Raw genomic sequence first — 18,114 nt, 5'->3', positions numbered from 1 at the left:
CTTTAGACACAAATGCTGTGTAGCTTCTTGACTAAAAACCACTGCATGAGTTTTTGTCTTCTAATACCTTTGAGAATAGCTTCAACTGAAGGCAAACCAGTAAATCTATATAATCTTTATTACTCTTTGTATTTCACTTTTAAAGCACCCTCACTTATGTGGTCAAATCCCACAATCCTTCCATATCAATGATCTCTTATATCGAAACATAATACCACAGTCCCATTAAAATATCGTATGGGATATAAATCATGAATATCATGGCAATGTGATTGAGGAAAACCTTGTTAATTACTTCACTGGCTTAAAATCTGGTGTATCAGACAGGACACAATTAAGCTAGCTGTGTATTACATTAAATATTAGAGTGATTCTTTAATCGTTGACAGACTATCCATTGGGAAAGTAACCGTATGTACCACTAGATGGCAGACTCCTCCATTATTTTTTTTTAAGTCGCTCCTGAAGGCAAAGCAGATAGAGCCTTTATTGTGTTACAAGTACAGCTCTCTGTTTCCTGTTTATCTCATTGCCTCATATTAGCTTAGAGTGTCTTTGAACAAGAGTGCATCTTTGTGTGTGGATGGCAGCCAGCTGCGCACACTGATTTCAGTGTTATATCCCTTTAAAACGGCTTGATGTTTTGGCTTTGCACCCAAATGTTCATCCTCGTTAGTGTTTCTCCCATTTGAGTTTCATATCCATTTCCACTTTACCTGTGTGTCTTATACTGGGATAATGTCATTTTTAAAAATTTTCACCGTTTCGTAATTCCAGTCATGACCGTGAATTTTGAAAGCTTAAATAGCCACTGTCAGCAGACAGCAGATTTGATCAGCTCTTGCTTGCCAAAACGTAACTAAAACTTTACGAGTTTGTTGGGCAAATGGTCTGTTCTGAACAGGTTTGCTTTAAAAACAACAACAAAAAAAGCATTCGTTGCTTATTCAAAATTACACTCAAAATGGTTGTCAACTGGGTTCCATCATAGTGACTGCTTCTGCGTTTTATATCGTCCTTGTTTAAAACATGCTAAGAGTTTATAAGAACCAAAAAACAAAAGAAATAACTAGTAAATCTTGAAAAATAATAGCTAGACTCCTGCTACTGTAATGTAAAAATAACTAAAATATAGGAAGACCTAGCTCTACTCTAGCTTTGTATACACAGGCTCCCACCCAGTGAGCCAGTATGCACTGTAAAATTTGACAAGTTGACCTTACTTAAGAAAATCTTGGAAACCGATTGCCCTGAAAAATGTAAGTAAGTATAACTATTAAGTCTTATGTTTGTTTACTTAACATATACTTGTTCAGTGTACTTAAGACCTTGTTGTGTCAACTTAATCGTGTTAAGTTAAATTAACTTAGTTTAGTGAAGTTGTTTCAACTCAGAAATAGCAAGTAAATTGACCTGTTCTTAACTTAGCTACATCAAGTTAGTCCAACTTACATGAACAGTACAGTTTCCTTAGTAGACTCTAGGAAACCGATTGCCTTAAATGAATGAAGTAACTACAACAAAACATGATAAGTTCACAAGGTTCAATGTTTTATTTTTAACAAAATACTATCCTTAGCTTCTTAACAAAAGGCCAATGTGGCCACACATGAACAAATACAAAACTAATCAGGTTTTTACCCTTCCACAGGGCTCAATAACAGTAATACCAGAAAGATGCTTAAGTAAGCTTACAGGCTGAATGAGCAGCAACTGAAACAGTTTATTTTGAACTGTAACAAGTAGGCACTCTAGCACTGTAACATTTTTTTAAAAAGTGATTTAAGTAGTTATATATGGAGGACAGATTCTGACATACTTGGCAATAAACAGAAATAAATAAATAGCTTGATGAAGTAATTCATGTGCCAAACACTGCATCCAACAAATACAAAATAAGAACTTTACCAACTTATTTGATAATACAGTGCGAAAAAAAAAATCTAATTAAAATATGATAGTAAGTTAAAAAAAATATATTAAATGAATACACAATATGAAAAAACATATAAATACAAGTAATGGCATAAAAAAAAGAAACCAGACTGAGCATCAGTCTCTGAATGAAGTCAAAGGTGCTTTTTAGGACTGTCAGGATGGAGGGCATAGATCAGTCCAAATATGAAGGGCATAGATCAGTCCAAATATGAAGGGCATAGATCAGTCCAAATATGAAGAGCATAGATCAGTCCAAATATGAAGGGCATAGATCAGCCCAAATATGAAGGGCATAGATCAGCCCAAATATGAGACAAACAGCTTGATGGTGGCGTTCAGTGTCAACCATGACAATTGTACCTTCCAGAATGATAACATGCTGGATGGTTCAAGGTGAAGAGCATTCGGACCTGGTTGCTGACTGACTTCAGGAATAACAGGCAATAACCCCACAGGAACCTGGGTGAAGTCTGCCACGGCATCTGAATCCTGTGGATATTAAGAAAAAAAAGAGAAAAAAAGAATGGGGTGAAAATCTTGATTTCCCAGTGCAGACCCTCTAACAAACCAAATTGCAATACGTACAAAAGAGGCATTGTAGACGTCTCTTTCATCACCCCCGAGGAAAACCGAGAGACATCGCATGACAGCAGTCCTCATGGCAACAACATCACTGGTCTACAAGAAGGGAAAAACAATAAAAGTAAGCAAAAGCATCTTCTGAAGAAAATGAATCACATTCTTCACAATAAGTGATACAAAATAATTGTTCAGCTCGTTGAGAGCACTTATTTAGTGGAATGCATTGTATTTTTTTCTTCCATGCTTCCATGTCCAGAGCATTATAAGCAAGCAAAGTCGTAAAAAAACAAAGAACGGCTCTCACTGGCCGCTTTTCCACCGGCGGATTTCTGGTGCCAGTATTTGAACCGTTCAGCAGTTTTTCCACACGAGGCTTGTTCCTGAACGTCACATTACCCTCCATGACCGAGTGAAATTAAGGCTACACGAATGTTAGCAGGCCTGGTTTACGCTTACAAACATACTAACGTGCTGCATTTGAAATACAGGTAATAAATGTTAAGAGCTCTTATCATGGACAAAACATTAAAGGCTCTCAAGTAAAATACAGTACATGGCAGTTTTAGCTAATATTGGCCCCATAAGCCCATGCTAACATTAACATTAGCATTAGTCTGCAAATACGTTTATGCATCATCATGCAAAACTAGCCTGTAACAATACATTGAATAATAAAGTCATACATGACACATATAAATATAATGAAGATGAACAGCTCACCTTTAGAGAAGATCAGCTTCTTCCAATGTGTAAGTCCACAGGGTTTCTGGAAGCTTCCCGCACTTCTGTACTGCGCATGTGCACTGCTGAACTCACCCCAGCATTCACTCCAGTAACAAAAATATTCAAGTCCAGTTTACACACTAGAACTTAGTCTTGTACCTTTCTCAGGCTAAACGTGTACATTACTCACATTGCTTGAGTTAACTCAACAGTATAGTGAGACTTTAGTAAAGCACACAAACGTAATTTAAGTAAGAATAGGTATTACCTTTTAGAGCGTGGAAGTAGTCCGCGTGCCTGCTTGTATTTTGTGATTGCGCAGACTCATCCGCGGATAATTTACATTACTATGCACCAGCTACATATGCGCTCCAGGCAGCGGGCTTCAAAGAAGTTTAAGAGAATTGACTGCCCTGCTGTCAGGTTTCCAGTCTCAAGCTGTCCGTGTCTGCGGCGGAGAATAATTGAGCTCTTACTAACATTGACAGCCTATGTTAGCTGGACACAGAGTTTGCTAAGGACTCAGTCACACTACAGTAAAGATAGGACGGCAACCTCATTGTAAATGAGCGAAATCGGTGGTTGGCCGGTGATTGCACAGATTTTTTTTTTTTTTTGTATTCGACAACCAGCTGAGGATGTTGCACACTCAGCCTCTGAGTGATCACTTTTGGTCTCAAGGTAACTGTACAGGTTGCCTTGTGGGAGGCAACCTGTCTCCAAGCAATCGTGGTCCAATTCGGACTGACTGCAATCATGATCAGATAAACTGGTGAAGATTTGCAAATGATTGCTGTGTAATTTATAAATACAGACAGATTGCAACACGTTGCGATCAATCGGAGTCAGTCTCCACCGATAATTGCAACTCAGCTACAATGCATCACTTTACAACACGGGACTCAAGTCAATTGGATGCCAACTAGTTGCGTTCTGGTTATATTCCTAAAGCAAGGTTGCTGAGCTCCTGCAATTTTGAAATTGTCATCCTGTTTCAAATCCACAAGGTTCTAGCTGGACTCTGAATATAAGTAGATGAAGTGAATTTTTCTTTAAGTGGAATTTGTGTGTATTTAGATGGCAACAGATTTGCAACAAATGGCAGTAGGTTTGTATTTTTCTCCAGTTTATCACAATTAAATGATGAATTATCACAAACAGGTTGAATGTCATTGCCAGTTTGACTCCATTCAATGGTAAACTTACAGCAGACTTGCTGCTGTTTTTATTGCCACCTTGACACACAAAAGTCGCTTTGAAAACAGCAATTCACTGAGTGGTCACAGACCTGGTCTCCATCTTCTAAGCAACCATTTCGAAGGCAATAAGATTGCAAGTTAATTGCACACAGTTGCAATACTTTGGGCTGCAATTTCCAATCTTTTTATTTCCCTTAGTGTAACAAACATAGCACTTTACTTTGTGGTTTTGCTTTAATAATAAAAAAACACACAAGCCCAACTGTTTGTGCTGTTTGTCACGTCACACCTCTGTGAACATGTAAAGTGTGGAGGAATCTAAAGGAATCTAAAGGGAGGAATCTAAAGCTCACTGGAACATGGCTGTTTGGAGTGGGATTTGTTGAATTCCCACAGCAGTGATAGAGTTTTGACCACCATGCTGCTTTATGAGTGTTGCTCTGCTCAGTGGAGGGCACACAGCCAAAAAATAAAAATCTCTCATGGGAATTCCAGAGTGTTTTTCTCTGAGCATCCACTACACAACCCTCACTCCCTTCTCCACACATGCTCCCATGTTCCCATTTCATGTCTGGGCATCGATCAGCTCCGGTTGCATGCTGTTCTCAACGGCACATTACACTTTATCCTTCAGTGTAAGCACTTCATGCACAGGCTCTTCATGGCTGTCTGAGTAGAAATCTGTCTGGTAGTTGCACATTGCTAGATGATCACTAGGCAACATAATGATGTTAATTTAGACTATATTGCCAAAGTATTCACTCATCTGCCTTCACATGCATGTGAACTTGAGTGACATCCCATTCTTAATATGATGTCAGCCCACCCTTTGCAGCTAAAACAGCTTCAACTCTTCTGGGAAGGCTTTCCACAGGGTTTAGGAGTGTTTATGGGAATTTTTGACCTTTATTTTAGAAGCGCATTTTTGAGGTCAGACACTGATACTGGACAAGAAGGCCTGACTCACAGTCTCAGCTCTAATTCATCCCAAAGGTGTTCTATTGGGTTGAGGTCAGAACTCTATGCAGGCCAGTCAAGTTCTTCCACATCAAACTCCCTCATCAATGTTTTTGCTCCTTGCTTTGTGCACTGGTGCGTAGTCATGTTGGAACAGGAAGGGGCTATTATCCCCAAACTGTTCCCACAAAGTTGGGAGCATGAAATTGCCCAAAATGGTATGCCGAAGCATTAAGAATTCTTTTCACTGGAACTAAGGGGCCAAGCCCATCTCCTGTTAAAAACAACCCCAAACCATACCCCACCCCCCACCAAACTTTACATTTGGCACAATGCAGTCAGACAGTTCCGAAGTACCGTTCACTTGGCAACTACCAAACCCAGACTCATCCATCGGATTGCCCGATAGAGAAGCATGAGTCATCATTGCAGAGAACATGTCTCCACTGCTCTAGAGTCCAGTGGTGGCGTGTTTTACGCCAATGCATCTGACACACAGGCTTGGATGATGCTGCTCGACCATGAAGGCTATGCAGTTCTTGAGCTAATCTGAAGACCACATGAAGTTTGGAGATATGTAGTGACAGACTCTGCAGAAAGTTGGCGACCTCTGCACGCTGACCCTGCTCTGTGATTTTCACATCACTTAGGTACTTGGTTTTATACATCTGTGGCCATGGAAGTGCTCGGAAGACGTGAATTCAATGATTTGGATGGGGAGGGAATACATTTGGTAATATTGTGTAAATACCAGTCCACTTACCATAAACAGCATGAATGTTGTCAATAGGATGATACCTCCAGTAGGGCTGACTAAGCAAAATTTGCTTATCCAAAATTCCATCAAAATTTTAAAAAGTTGCAAACCACTGTAAAAAATAAAAACAGATAAACAAAAGAACAGCTTTAGAGCTTAGTTTCAAACCTGAAGGCAAAGGCCACAACAAAAAGAGTGCTAGAAAGCGATGGATGCAAATGAGTCCTTCCTTTTGACAAAAATGTATTCAGACAAGAAAACATTAGCTCAATACTTGAAGTAGTTGCTTTTGAAAAATCATTTCTTGTAACAAAAACATTTCATTACATGTGTCGTCCATACAGCGCCGTTTGCCTTTAAATAATTTGCATTAAGGTAAGTGTTGTGAGAGGGGCTTTTTTCACAGTGTTTGTGGGATGCGCGTAGGTGTGGTTTGTGTACAGGGCTGGGTCAGAGCTGTTTGTGAGGGATAGTCACAGGAGCTGGCTACACAGTTCGGGTTTCCTCTGCAGTGCAGTGGCTCTCCAGAGGGAGAGAGTGAGGGAAGGGTAGATAAACTGAAAGAGACATGACACGTGCCTAAACACCCACCCTAAAAATATACACTAAAAACAGACTCTTGCATGAACCACTAGCAGCTTTCTCAAGCAAATATTTGCATCATTTAATGTGACTCAGCATGTCCGAGAACCTGTCGACTTTAGACCTCCTAAATTTTCTAGCAGCTTGCTGGACATTGAAGCTTGATGTCCTTGAGATGGCAGCTCCTCCCACTGGAAAGATGCCACAAAATAAATCTGATCACACAGTCATAATTCAATTCACTAGAAGCTCATTTTGCTGATTTGCTTTCTTCCCATATGTGTCCATGATTCCATGCACACAAATCTCACATTCTCATTTAGAGGATAGATGTCCTTGCTCACTATATCAACCTTTAGCTGACCTTTTTATCTGGAGGGGAGAAAGAAGATCTGACTATAGGCTATACTAGCCAGTGAGTCTGGAAAAGCATTTTCCCATCTCTAAGCAGTGGACTGAACGATTTGTGGTAAGTTTTCATGAACATTAACCGATACCATAGTTGCCAGGGCAAGGGACGGGATTAACGTGCCATCCACCCTCTGTAATGCCTGACACAAAAGATATAACGTTTTCGCAGCAGTGACAGTGAGAGAGACACAGACAAGGATGAGTTTATTCCCCACTTTCAGCATGATCAGAAAGAAGTTATGTTATTGTGGTGGCACAGTGATGAATGATTTAGCTTACATCGTCACTGACAACTGAGGTATTAAGTTATGACATATGCCAAGATCCTTTTAAAAAACTTGTTTAATCTAAAACTATACAAGACCCAGCTTATCATATAATACTAATAATATAATACTAACTAACTGGCAGCTCATTGGTTTTCTCTTAACAACATCTTTGAAGATATAGCGCATTTTGAGGTCAACTTGAAAGAAAGGCTGATGTGAAATGTAAAAGTGAGATCAGAAGCCAAATGTGACATGACATTTGGATGCAAACTATGATGTGATATTTAGGATCCCCATATACTGGTATCATTTCCTAAATGTTGCCAATACAAACAAAGGCAGTAGAATTTTAAGCATTGTTTTAAATATAAAATGCATTTTATGAAAGCTTGATCTTATTTGACCTTGAAAAAGAGGTGAGATGTGCAACGTAAGGTGATATTTAGAATCCCAAAAGTGAAGCACGCTCAGCAGGAAATACGCAAGTGGATGTAACTTGAAAGCATCTGAGATCTTCATACATATTGTTGTTACTCACAAGGGTTACAGTTTGCAAACTGCATGCGCACCAGCAAGAAATGCACATGGGACTTAATCTTCAACCCTATTATTCAAAAGAACTAGACTGCTTGTGGATGTGGGTGCAACCATGAATAGTGACCGCCATACATTCATTTCAAATCAGACCGCTCCAATTGGAGAATTTTAACTGGCAATGAAAACTTGATATTGGTGACACTGCAAAAGGAGGTACTAAATGAACAAAGCAAGAGCAGCTAAGCTCACTCTAAACTTGTAGTTTTATTCTTTTAATTATTTATTATCCATATTTCCATTTTCTTCAGCCCATCTGATTCAGGGTCGTAGTGGGGCTGGAGCTTATTGCAGCTTCCACTGGGTGAGAGGTGAGGTTCACCTTGGACAGGTCGGTAGTCTGTCGCAGGGCTGATGCAGAGAGACAGACAACCATTCATGCTCACATTCACACCTATGGCCAATTTAGAACCACTAGTTACCCTAACATGCATGTCTTTGGGCTGCGGGAGGAAACCAGAGGGAAGCCGCTCATGCAGGCACAGGAAGAACATACAGATGCAGCCACACAGAAAGGCTCCAGCTGGCTGGTAGATTCCAACCCAGGACCTTTTTGCTTTGAGGAAACAGTGTTAATGACCACATCACCATTTTTTGATATAAATTAACTCCAAGGTCCATAAATGTAGCGTGTTATTTCATTGAAATTGACAGAATATTAATTAAAATTTACTACTCTCAGGGATTTGCTGCCTAGAGATAGAGACAGAAGTGATTCATCATCATCATCTTATTTTTCAGAAAACTGATCGGAATGTTCAAATCATTTCTGATATTTTATAGACTAAAAATTCAGTGAAAGATCCCTGGTTTGATCCTGGGAGGAGACACAAATCCCTTTGGGGGTTGAGTCAGGAAGGACATCCAGTGTAAGAAATCAAAACTGCGAAGCTTCCTGCTGTGGCGACCCCTTGTGAATAAGCGAACGGCTGAAAGTAGTTGCTGCTTCTTCTCCTTCTTCTTTATTGTGCCAGAACCAAAATACACCCAATGGGCAAGGCTTGTTCTGTCAGATTTGATACTTGTTGCCATGCCAACAGAGTTAACAGTGCAGGAAAATATCTCCATCATTGAGTCACGAAGCACAGCAATATAATCAGCACCTTTTGTGTCAGTTTCACATTAGATTTGACTCCTGTTTGTGTGTATGTGACCTTTTTTTAATTTTATGTTTTTTAAATATACCAGGCTCCCCCATGCATTCCCTACGCCCACTGGCCACCTGCTGCACCGGTGCATGCTGGGATCTCTCAAGCAGACAGATTGAGTGGACATTCAGCCAAGACACTGTGTTTCTAAATGCATTCTGACATGCCAAATGGGCTTAAAATATGGGTTTGGGAGAAGCTTCTTATTATCTGCAAGGAAAGAGCTCTGTTAAAAAGTGAAAGTGTGTCATTGTATATTTTGCTCCTGCGTCTGTAGATGGGTCAGATGAGGTGTCTGGGTGCATACAGTGCACTGCGGAGTGTCTGCGGTTTGCTGGTGTGAGACAAATGCAGTCTCTTTTTGTGTTCACCTCACTGCGCTGTGACCCTGGCTCTAGCGGGATGTGGCTAATGAGAGCTATAAATATCTCAGACCTGGTTGGTGCTCACAAGATCTCAGCCTCGCACACACATAAACACAAGTACTGTATGAGCATGTTTGTGTTCCTCAAGCTCCTCCCACAGAAGATGGCAAGAGAGGAGGAAAAGAGCAGGGGAGAAGGGAGAAACCAATACATTTTGTGCAAAGCTCTTAAACAGTCAAATGCAGACTCCTTGCCTGCTCTCCCACCTACTTGCCTTTCCACCCACTTGCTATTATTCTCCAGACTCTGCCTGCACGCCTTCTAGCCTCAATGCTGAGTCACAGCAGCTTGTGTGGGAGTCAGAGTTTCTCTGTCAGTAACTGTGATTTCAGTATAAACAACAGTAATTTAACAGATTAATCACTGGATGAAAACTGCATACATGCTGGTCATTTAGAGCATGTCCCTCCCCCCACAAACACACAGACACACACACACACACACACACACAGACACACACACACACACACACACACACACACACACACACATTAGATTGTACTATAAAGAAAGGTATAATGAAAAGTAAACAACATTATTAAGAATAAAAATGTGTGTGTCCACTGATTAAAACACAAGCTTAAGTATAGAAATCAGCCAGTAAGATGTCATGGAAACTTCAGCTTCAAAATGATTCAGCAATGTCACACTTATTATTATGACCTAAGAGAAACTGCATGCTCAGCCTGTAAGTTACAGTCTAGAATTAAGAAAAGCCTTATTTGGTAGTAAATGTGAATTACCGCACTTGTGGAGATTTAAGATCATAGTACATCTTGAATTCTCATGGCCTCTACACGTATAATCTAAAGTGATCTTTTTTTCAGCATTTTTCTTTTAAAATAGCACTCTCTGGGAGAGAGGAGCGATGGAGGAGATGACACGGGACTGAGGCTTGAGGTCAGACTGAAGCCAAGGGTATTGTGATGGTTATACAGTCCATGCTTTTCCTAGCTGAGCCATCAGAGCAGCCCTGTGACCTAGTTATTAACTGTACTGGCACTGACACAAAAACTGGGTTACTTAAATAAGGACTTTTCTGTGCATGGCAAACTACAGCTGAAAGAATATTGTGTGGTTTCGGAGGACTGAAGCTAAATTTCATCAACTGCTCTGCAAACACATGCTAAGATTACACAAAATGTTTACTGTACTTCAGCTTGAAGTAACTCTATATAATCAAAAACATTCCCTTTTTCGTTTCTTAAAATGACCCATTCTGGCTTAATTTGCTTTATTTTTTAAGGCATCACAATAAGATACTTTTAAAAAAAAAAAAAAAAAAAAAACTTCTTTAAGCTGTAAATTACATCCACAAACACTGTAAGTCTTTGCTAGAAATATTTACTATAGGCACTGCAGGCCTGTCAAGGTTTGGGCTTCTCTGCATTGCTAATGTTTTGTGCATGGGCTCCAATAAACACAATAATATAAGTAATGGGTACCCTTCTGTGTGATTTGCCAGAATGTGGGGTACTGTGCAAGAAGACAAATGTTCCTGTCTGGCACTATTTTTACTCTTTAGCTTTCATTTAAGTTTTTCCCCTGCCTCTGTTTTCTTAAACTGCAAAAAAAGAGAAAAGAGAACAGGGAGCACACAAGGGGAGGTTAACAAATGATCTGAAAAAAGAACAAAGGAAAGAGGCTATAAATACACACAGGGGAATTAGGGGAAGTGGATACAGCTGGGGAAAACGAGCAAGAAATTGACAGAATAATTAATACTGAAGGACCACATAGAGGGAACATTGAGGGAAGAACTTAAAGTGTATAATCACAACTATATTACTCTTTTCATATGGCTCCATAAAGGCCCCTGCAATGTCTCACACTGCAACAAAGAAAATGAGTTTTTTAAAGTTCTTGCTGATATTTTATATAACAAGTAATTACAAAAATATTTAGATCATTTTAGTGTTACAAACTTATTTGTAAAGCATTTAACATTTATTGTTCAAACAAATTAAATTAATGAATATGTTAACTATATAACTATATAGAAAAAAAAAACATTAAAAAATTTTTTTAATTATGTTTATTCACATTACAGTTTTTTTCATGTTATTTTAAATTAGACATATTAATTTACAGTGTGTCTTTTGTAATTTTATTAATATTTAAAAATAACAGGAACATTCTGTAAAAAATTCTGTTAAATTACAATTTTTTTTTTTTTTTACAGTGTAATTGGCTTAGGGGTGTACACATAGAAAGAGATCAGCAGTGATGTAGTAACCAAAGATTTTAAGATAAAAATAGGTGACTTTTAGCAGTGACAGTGACAGAAGACGTTCACTGGGGTGGTGAAATATAGCACCAGAGAATGTCTTCTTTTCCACATCTACTTGCAACCAGCTGTCAATTGCAAAGTGATGTTTGATCAGTGATTTTCTTCAAATAGAAACTACTGAGTTTAACCATGTGTTAACCATGTGAAGGCAAGCTTCATTTTTAACAAACTTGTCTGCCGTTTGCTTACCACAGTTACATCATGGTCCTGCATCTTGGACCTTGAGTTTATAGTTCTGGGATTTTTAATTGCTGTTTATCTCTGTTTTTCTCTTTGAATTTTGTTGACTCCCTTTTCGTTACATCCAGTTTTATTTTGTTAGTCTCTTGTGCCTTGCTGTTAATTTTACTTCCTTTGTTATTGTCTGAATTAGTTTCAGCTGTCTTGCTATCCCAGTATTTCCAATCACTTTCTAATGATTAACTCGAGTGTCTATTTAAAGGGTTAGTTTGCCATACTTCTTCATTGAGTCATACTGTGTCGCTGCTGCCCTCTCTTGTGTGTTCGCCCCATGATCCGATGCTGCCTTTTGGATTTTCTGAATTGCCTCAATAAAGGTTTGTTTTCAGTTTAAGGACTTACTTTCTTGTTACCTACCTGTTACCTATCTTTCTAGCATATTCCCACCATGCTATAGCATATATCATGCTAAAATATGCAACAATAGTAAGTAAAGATTAGGAGACTAAGTGTCATCCATTAGTTACACTTGTTTATTTCTGATAGACACATAAAGTAGCTTTGTTATTGGATTGGACAGTCTGGATTGATTAAGGGTATTATATGGCACCAAGCTGTGGAAAATTTATATCCACGCTCTCTCACTTAGAGTGCTGTTCTGCACACTGACACACCAGCAATGCTCTCAGATGTATGGCCAGAGTTATATGTCAGGGGCTGTCATCTTCCTTCTAATGGCCAAAACACCAATGCTTTTAAAAGTGCTAGTTCTTTTCAGTTAGCACTAGGGAAGCAAACACAAGCACCAGAATCAAATTAGTAATTCTCACCCTCTGCCTACAACTAGCAGCAAGCCAGGTCTTTCAGATACAACTGATCCTGGCTCATACAGCATCTCATTGGTCCAGAAAGAGAACAACCTGAGTTCAGGCACAATTTCACCAGAATCAAATTTCTCTTCAAGTCCTCAGTCTCCATCTGTCCCAGTTTGAATCCCTTTCTTTTGTCTGGTGTCTCTGCTTGGCTAAGGCTGTCATGTTCTAGGACAGAAGGACCTAAATGCAGACCTAGACCCAGACCCCAGGAACAGTTCAGAAGTATTATTTACAGTGTGGAAGAGTTTCAAATTTTGCATCATTGTAGGCAGACAAAGAAGATATCAGATTTTAGAACCAAAGACCAGTTAAGTCCGAACCTATATTGTTCCTCTCCTGATAGGAGTACAGATAACATACTGGTAGCTTGGAGGAAGATCAAGAGGTAAGATGAGACATAGAAACTTTTAGTGACCCTGACATTGTCACTTGAAAAAGCTGAAGGATCTGGAGAAAGGTGGGAGGAGAAACTGAAGGAGATGTTATCAGAACAAGTGCGTGATCAGCTCATAGCTGTGAGCACAGGGCCAAAACTCCATCCTATAACTCTTCACTCAGTCCTGACACTGAATGCTTAGAAGTGAGCCCCACTTATTTCTGCTCCTCAGTAATGCTGGGGCTTTCGTGAAACAGAGCAGAAATGAACTGAATTAAGCTGCCTTTTTCTCAGCAGTGCACACACAGCAAGCAGCTTCTCTCTGCTGAATCTATGATGATTTAAAGTGAAATGTCTGTGAAAATGCAGCTATTAATGAATCCATATTAGCGTGTTAGATTAATGCCACAATCTGCTAAAAAGAGGGGGGAAAAAAAGACTTACGCATTTACGCACATGGCACAGTAGCATATTAACTGGGACGGCTTGGGATCTGATGGTAAATAATGTTTGGTGTTCTTCGCAGATTTCAGTTTGTAATAATGCAAAACTCCTCTGGATAAATCCTGAGCTCCACCTGAGTCTTAGTCCTCAGGACCTCACAAAGTCCCAGCAGTTTCTAACAGAAGAGTCATCCTTTAAATCAAAAGCATATTCATTCTCCTTCAGCCCCTTCTCATTGATCTGGACTTCCTCGCTGTTTTTAGGGTGAAACTTAAGCTTACACAGCTTAAGAGGACTATGATTCTCTCCCTCATACTCCCTCATTGGCTCTGCTGATTTTTGAGCCACTAATTTGCTGCTCATGGCAAAATGCTCGCTATTAATGAAGTTAACGGGATGCAGTATCACAATATCTTGCCCTTTTAGTAAATAGCCTATAAAATTAAATACATCTTATTTTCTTATATTTACCTGCTGTGTTCCAGTGAAACTACTTTCTTACCTCCCTGTTGTGAATTTCTGCAGTATAATTCCCTCCATTCATTAATTGTCCAAACTGACCTGAAATAAAAATTAATTTAGGATCAGCCTAAAGGTTGCAATAAAACAACAGACATTACTAGCTGATAATACCAAACCTTAAACACATCTTGATGAGTTTATATAGCTCATAATCTTTTTTTTTTAAAGCCTGTCATGTCTGGCAGACCTTGCAAGCAGAACTGTGATCTGAGAGCAGTGTTGTGCCAAACATATTTGCTCTTTCATGATGAGCTCTATAGGTTCTCTGTAGGCTCCTCTTGTTAGTATGTGACCCTTTATTTTCTTTGAATTATTTTTAACATATTGAGTAACAAACTGTCCCAGAGCTGACAGGCTTAGAAAAAAAAAAGAAAAGCAAGAAAAGAAAAAGGGAGAGAAAAAGAGGGGGAAAAAAGTAGAATAGAGAGAGAGAGAAAAAAAAGGGGGAAAAGCACAAGTAAATAAACCAAAGAGTTTATCATTTGTTACACAAAAAAAGATACTAACAATACTTGCAAATTTACAAATTATGTGGGGAAAAGAGAAAAAAAAAATATATATACATACACACACACACACACACACACACACACACACACACACACACACATATATATATATATATATATATATACTCAATGTGTTGGTAGAATTCTTCCTTTGTTGTAACAATTCTTAGAATTCTTAGAAGCTTAGAATTCTCAATGTGTTGGTAGAATTCTTCCTTTGTTGTAACAATTCTTAGAATTCTTAGCAGCTTAGAATTCTCAATGTGTTGGTAGAATTCTTGCTTTGTTGTAACAATTCTTAGAATTCTTAGAAGCGCACACACACACACACACAAGTGTGTTTTGCTATCTTTGTGGGGAATTTCCATTGACTTCCATTCATTTCTACAGCCTAAACCTTACCTTTACCCTTTTCCTAACCCTAACCATCACATACCTAACCCTAACCCTAACCTAAACTCAATTCATACCTTAGCCCTAACTCTGACCCCTGACCCAAAAACAGGGTTTCCCCTTGTGGGGACAAGGTTCCAGTCCCCACAAGGAGCAATTGGTCCCCACAACGTAGTATATGTCAGGAAAATTGTCCCCACAAGGTATTATAAACATACGCACACACACACACACACACACACACACACACACACACACACACACACACACACATATATATATGTGTATATATATATATATATATATATATATATATATATATATATATATATATATATATATATATATATATATATTTATTTATTTAAAGTGACAACATTTTTGCTTTAATTTTTGTTTTTATTGTGAAAATTATTGTGTCTGGAGAAATGGCGATGGAAAAACAATACCATCAGCATTCACATTAATTGCTTATAAATATTTATTTTATTGCTCCCTGTCCAGCCTGCCAGCAGGCATGAATGCTCCCTCACTAAATCACATTTAAACGAAAGTCTAGTAATTATAAGTATAACTACACATAAAACTTATACGATCATCTTACTTGATCTCTTCAGTGAACATGGTTATTCCTTCTGTCCATCTCTCCCTTTGCTGTGTTGTTGGTGGTTGCTATGTCACAAGGGAAGTATTGTAGTTCACACATGTCTTTGACAACCCCATTAAGCTCCTTCAGTTTTTATGAAAAATTCCTTCAGTTTGAAGATGTTTTAGGGTTTGAGATTCTCACATTTGACTAGTTTATTCCATAACCTTCCCTTTTTCTTTTTTTAATTCAGTTCTTTGTGGGGATTTTTGCTTAGGATCATTATTCATTTAAAAAGGTCCACTTGGGGCATTTGATTCACAGTGATGCAGCTAAGCAACCCCAAACAGTAACATTTCCATCACCATGACTCATAGTTGGAATGAGGGCGTTTTCCTTGAAATTTGCCTCTGGTCTGCACTCAGTCTACAACTATTGTGGCCAAACAACTCTGTTTTTTCATCCAGAGCACATTAGACCTGATCTTTGCCCATATACAAACTGCTGTTTTCCACTCATGTTCTTTTTGGACTGTTAAGGCTATCACTATCATACTGCGAATGTATGATGGACTCTTTCTAGTTTAAAATAATCAGACGGCACAGATATTATAATTGTGATGATATAATACTTTTTTTTTTATTCAGTTGGGGATAAAAAGCAGCACTAACAATAAGCATCCCTCTCATGACCTGCACAGAATTCAAAGATGCATTTCTTTGTATAGCTCCTTCAGTGACAGACTGCTGCATCCTAAATGCACAAAGGAGCGTTACCGCAGATCCTTCCTCCCAGCAGCTGTAAGACTTTATAACCATCACTGCTCCCAACAAAAACCACAATAGCCTACACAATGTAGGATAATATATAATATACTGTAAATAGTCCGGCACATCATGCACATTGTATATAGTGTTATTATTATTAGTAGTATTAAGGTTAATATTGTTTGTTGATTTTATATATATTCTTTTCTTAATAGTGTGAATTATTATATCTTTATTTATATTTATAATAACTGCGGCTGCTGTTACACCCAAATTTCCCCTCTGTGGGACAATAAAGGCTGTTTCTTCTTCTTCTTCTTCTTCTTAACCATTATAATACCACTTAAGAATGTCATCTTATCTGTTATCACTTTAACTGTTTGGAACATTTAGGAATGTTTTTTTTTTTTTTTAATATTTTCATAAGATCCCAAACAACGGACTGCTTAAGTTAACATTGTCCAGATATGATTATTCTTTCTTCAGTGATCGTAACAGACAGTAAAAGCTTCTGATAAAAGTAGTAACTGAGGCATTTGGGGGTTCTGCTGCTGTTCAATCAAAAAATAATGTCAAAAAGAACAGCGAAACAAGAGAAACACATTAAAGTGGCACAGTAGTCTTGACTTAGATTCACTTTAAAAAAACAAAAACATTACCCTAAGAACCATTTAGAGAGGCCTTAACTGGTTTATTTGCACATTTGCACTACATGCTTATTAGATCTTCTGGGTTTGACTTATTGTCCCAGAATAACAATCAGCTAAATCAGGTTATTTTTGAAGTGGCTCAAGTGGTACTGCAGCCCCTAAATCTCATCACCCTCCAGTCCATTCACATGGACCACATGGGCCATCTCCAAATTGTGCTCTGTGCCTTGGAAAACATCCCAGAGGCTTTCTGCACCCCGTCCATTTCCACCCCTGAAGCTTGGCTATATGATACATTATGGATTGGATGGAGGGAGAAATGGCATGCCACCAGGGAGAGGCAGATGACACAGATAGATGAGAGGTCTTTTCTTTGTCTATGGCTTGCTTTTGTCAGTAGAAAAGCAATTTTATTCCACAAAAATAGCTGTTTTTCTTTGAGATGCAAAAAACATGAATTAGACAAACACTGAAAAAAAAAGGGTGGTGGTGGTGGGAGTCCACTGTGTGCAGCTTATCTTTCCGTGGGAATAAACTATAAAGTGCATCCTGTTTGTGTATTTTTCTGGGAATAATATGACAACAAGATTTTTGAAAGCTGTTCTACTAAACTCTCACCCTGAAGTAAGGAGATCATCGTGTACATCGTGTACAAAGATGAATGATTTTTTTTGTATGCTTTCTTTGCTTTCCTAATGAACGTTAGTGAAATGAAGAGAGGTCATTAGCTCTACAGTCCAGTAACTTTAGCCACCTCACTAACTAAAATATTCCTGTAAATTGCTAAACTTCCATGTCTCCCTTATTTATTTGTCCATAATGCCAACACAAGAGCCCACTGTTGTGTTGCCATATAGACAGAGAATAGGAATTACAATCTTATATCTTAATAGATTGCAGCCCTGTGCCCTAATTGCCCCAGTGTTCTTCTGCTGGA

At 38.6% G+C, this 18,114-nt stretch overlaps 1 long non-coding RNA gene across 1 annotated transcript; it reads right to left on the bottom strand.

Moving 5' to 3' along the window:
• Positions 1 to 1,587: 1,587 nt before the first annotated feature.
• On the bottom strand, positions 1,588 to 3,312 carry LOC115773764 (uncharacterized). The gene is made up of 3 exons (XR_004019122.1): positions 3,241 to 3,312; positions 2,524 to 2,616; positions 1,588 to 2,427 (listed from the first exon to the last, which is right to left on the bottom strand). It is a non-coding gene; the product is annotated as an uncharacterized LOC115773764 (long non-coding RNA).
• Positions 3,313 to 18,114: the final 14,802 nt, after the last annotated feature.

This window comes from Archocentrus centrarchus, chromosome 23 (assembly GCF_007364275.1).
Source record: "Archocentrus centrarchus isolate MPI-CPG fArcCen1 chromosome 23, fArcCen1, whole genome shotgun sequence".
In the NCBI taxonomy this organism is placed as follows: domain Eukaryota; kingdom Metazoa; phylum Chordata; class Actinopteri; order Cichliformes; family Cichlidae; genus Archocentrus; species Archocentrus centrarchus.
This window is presented reverse-complemented; position numbering and strand designations above follow the sequence as displayed.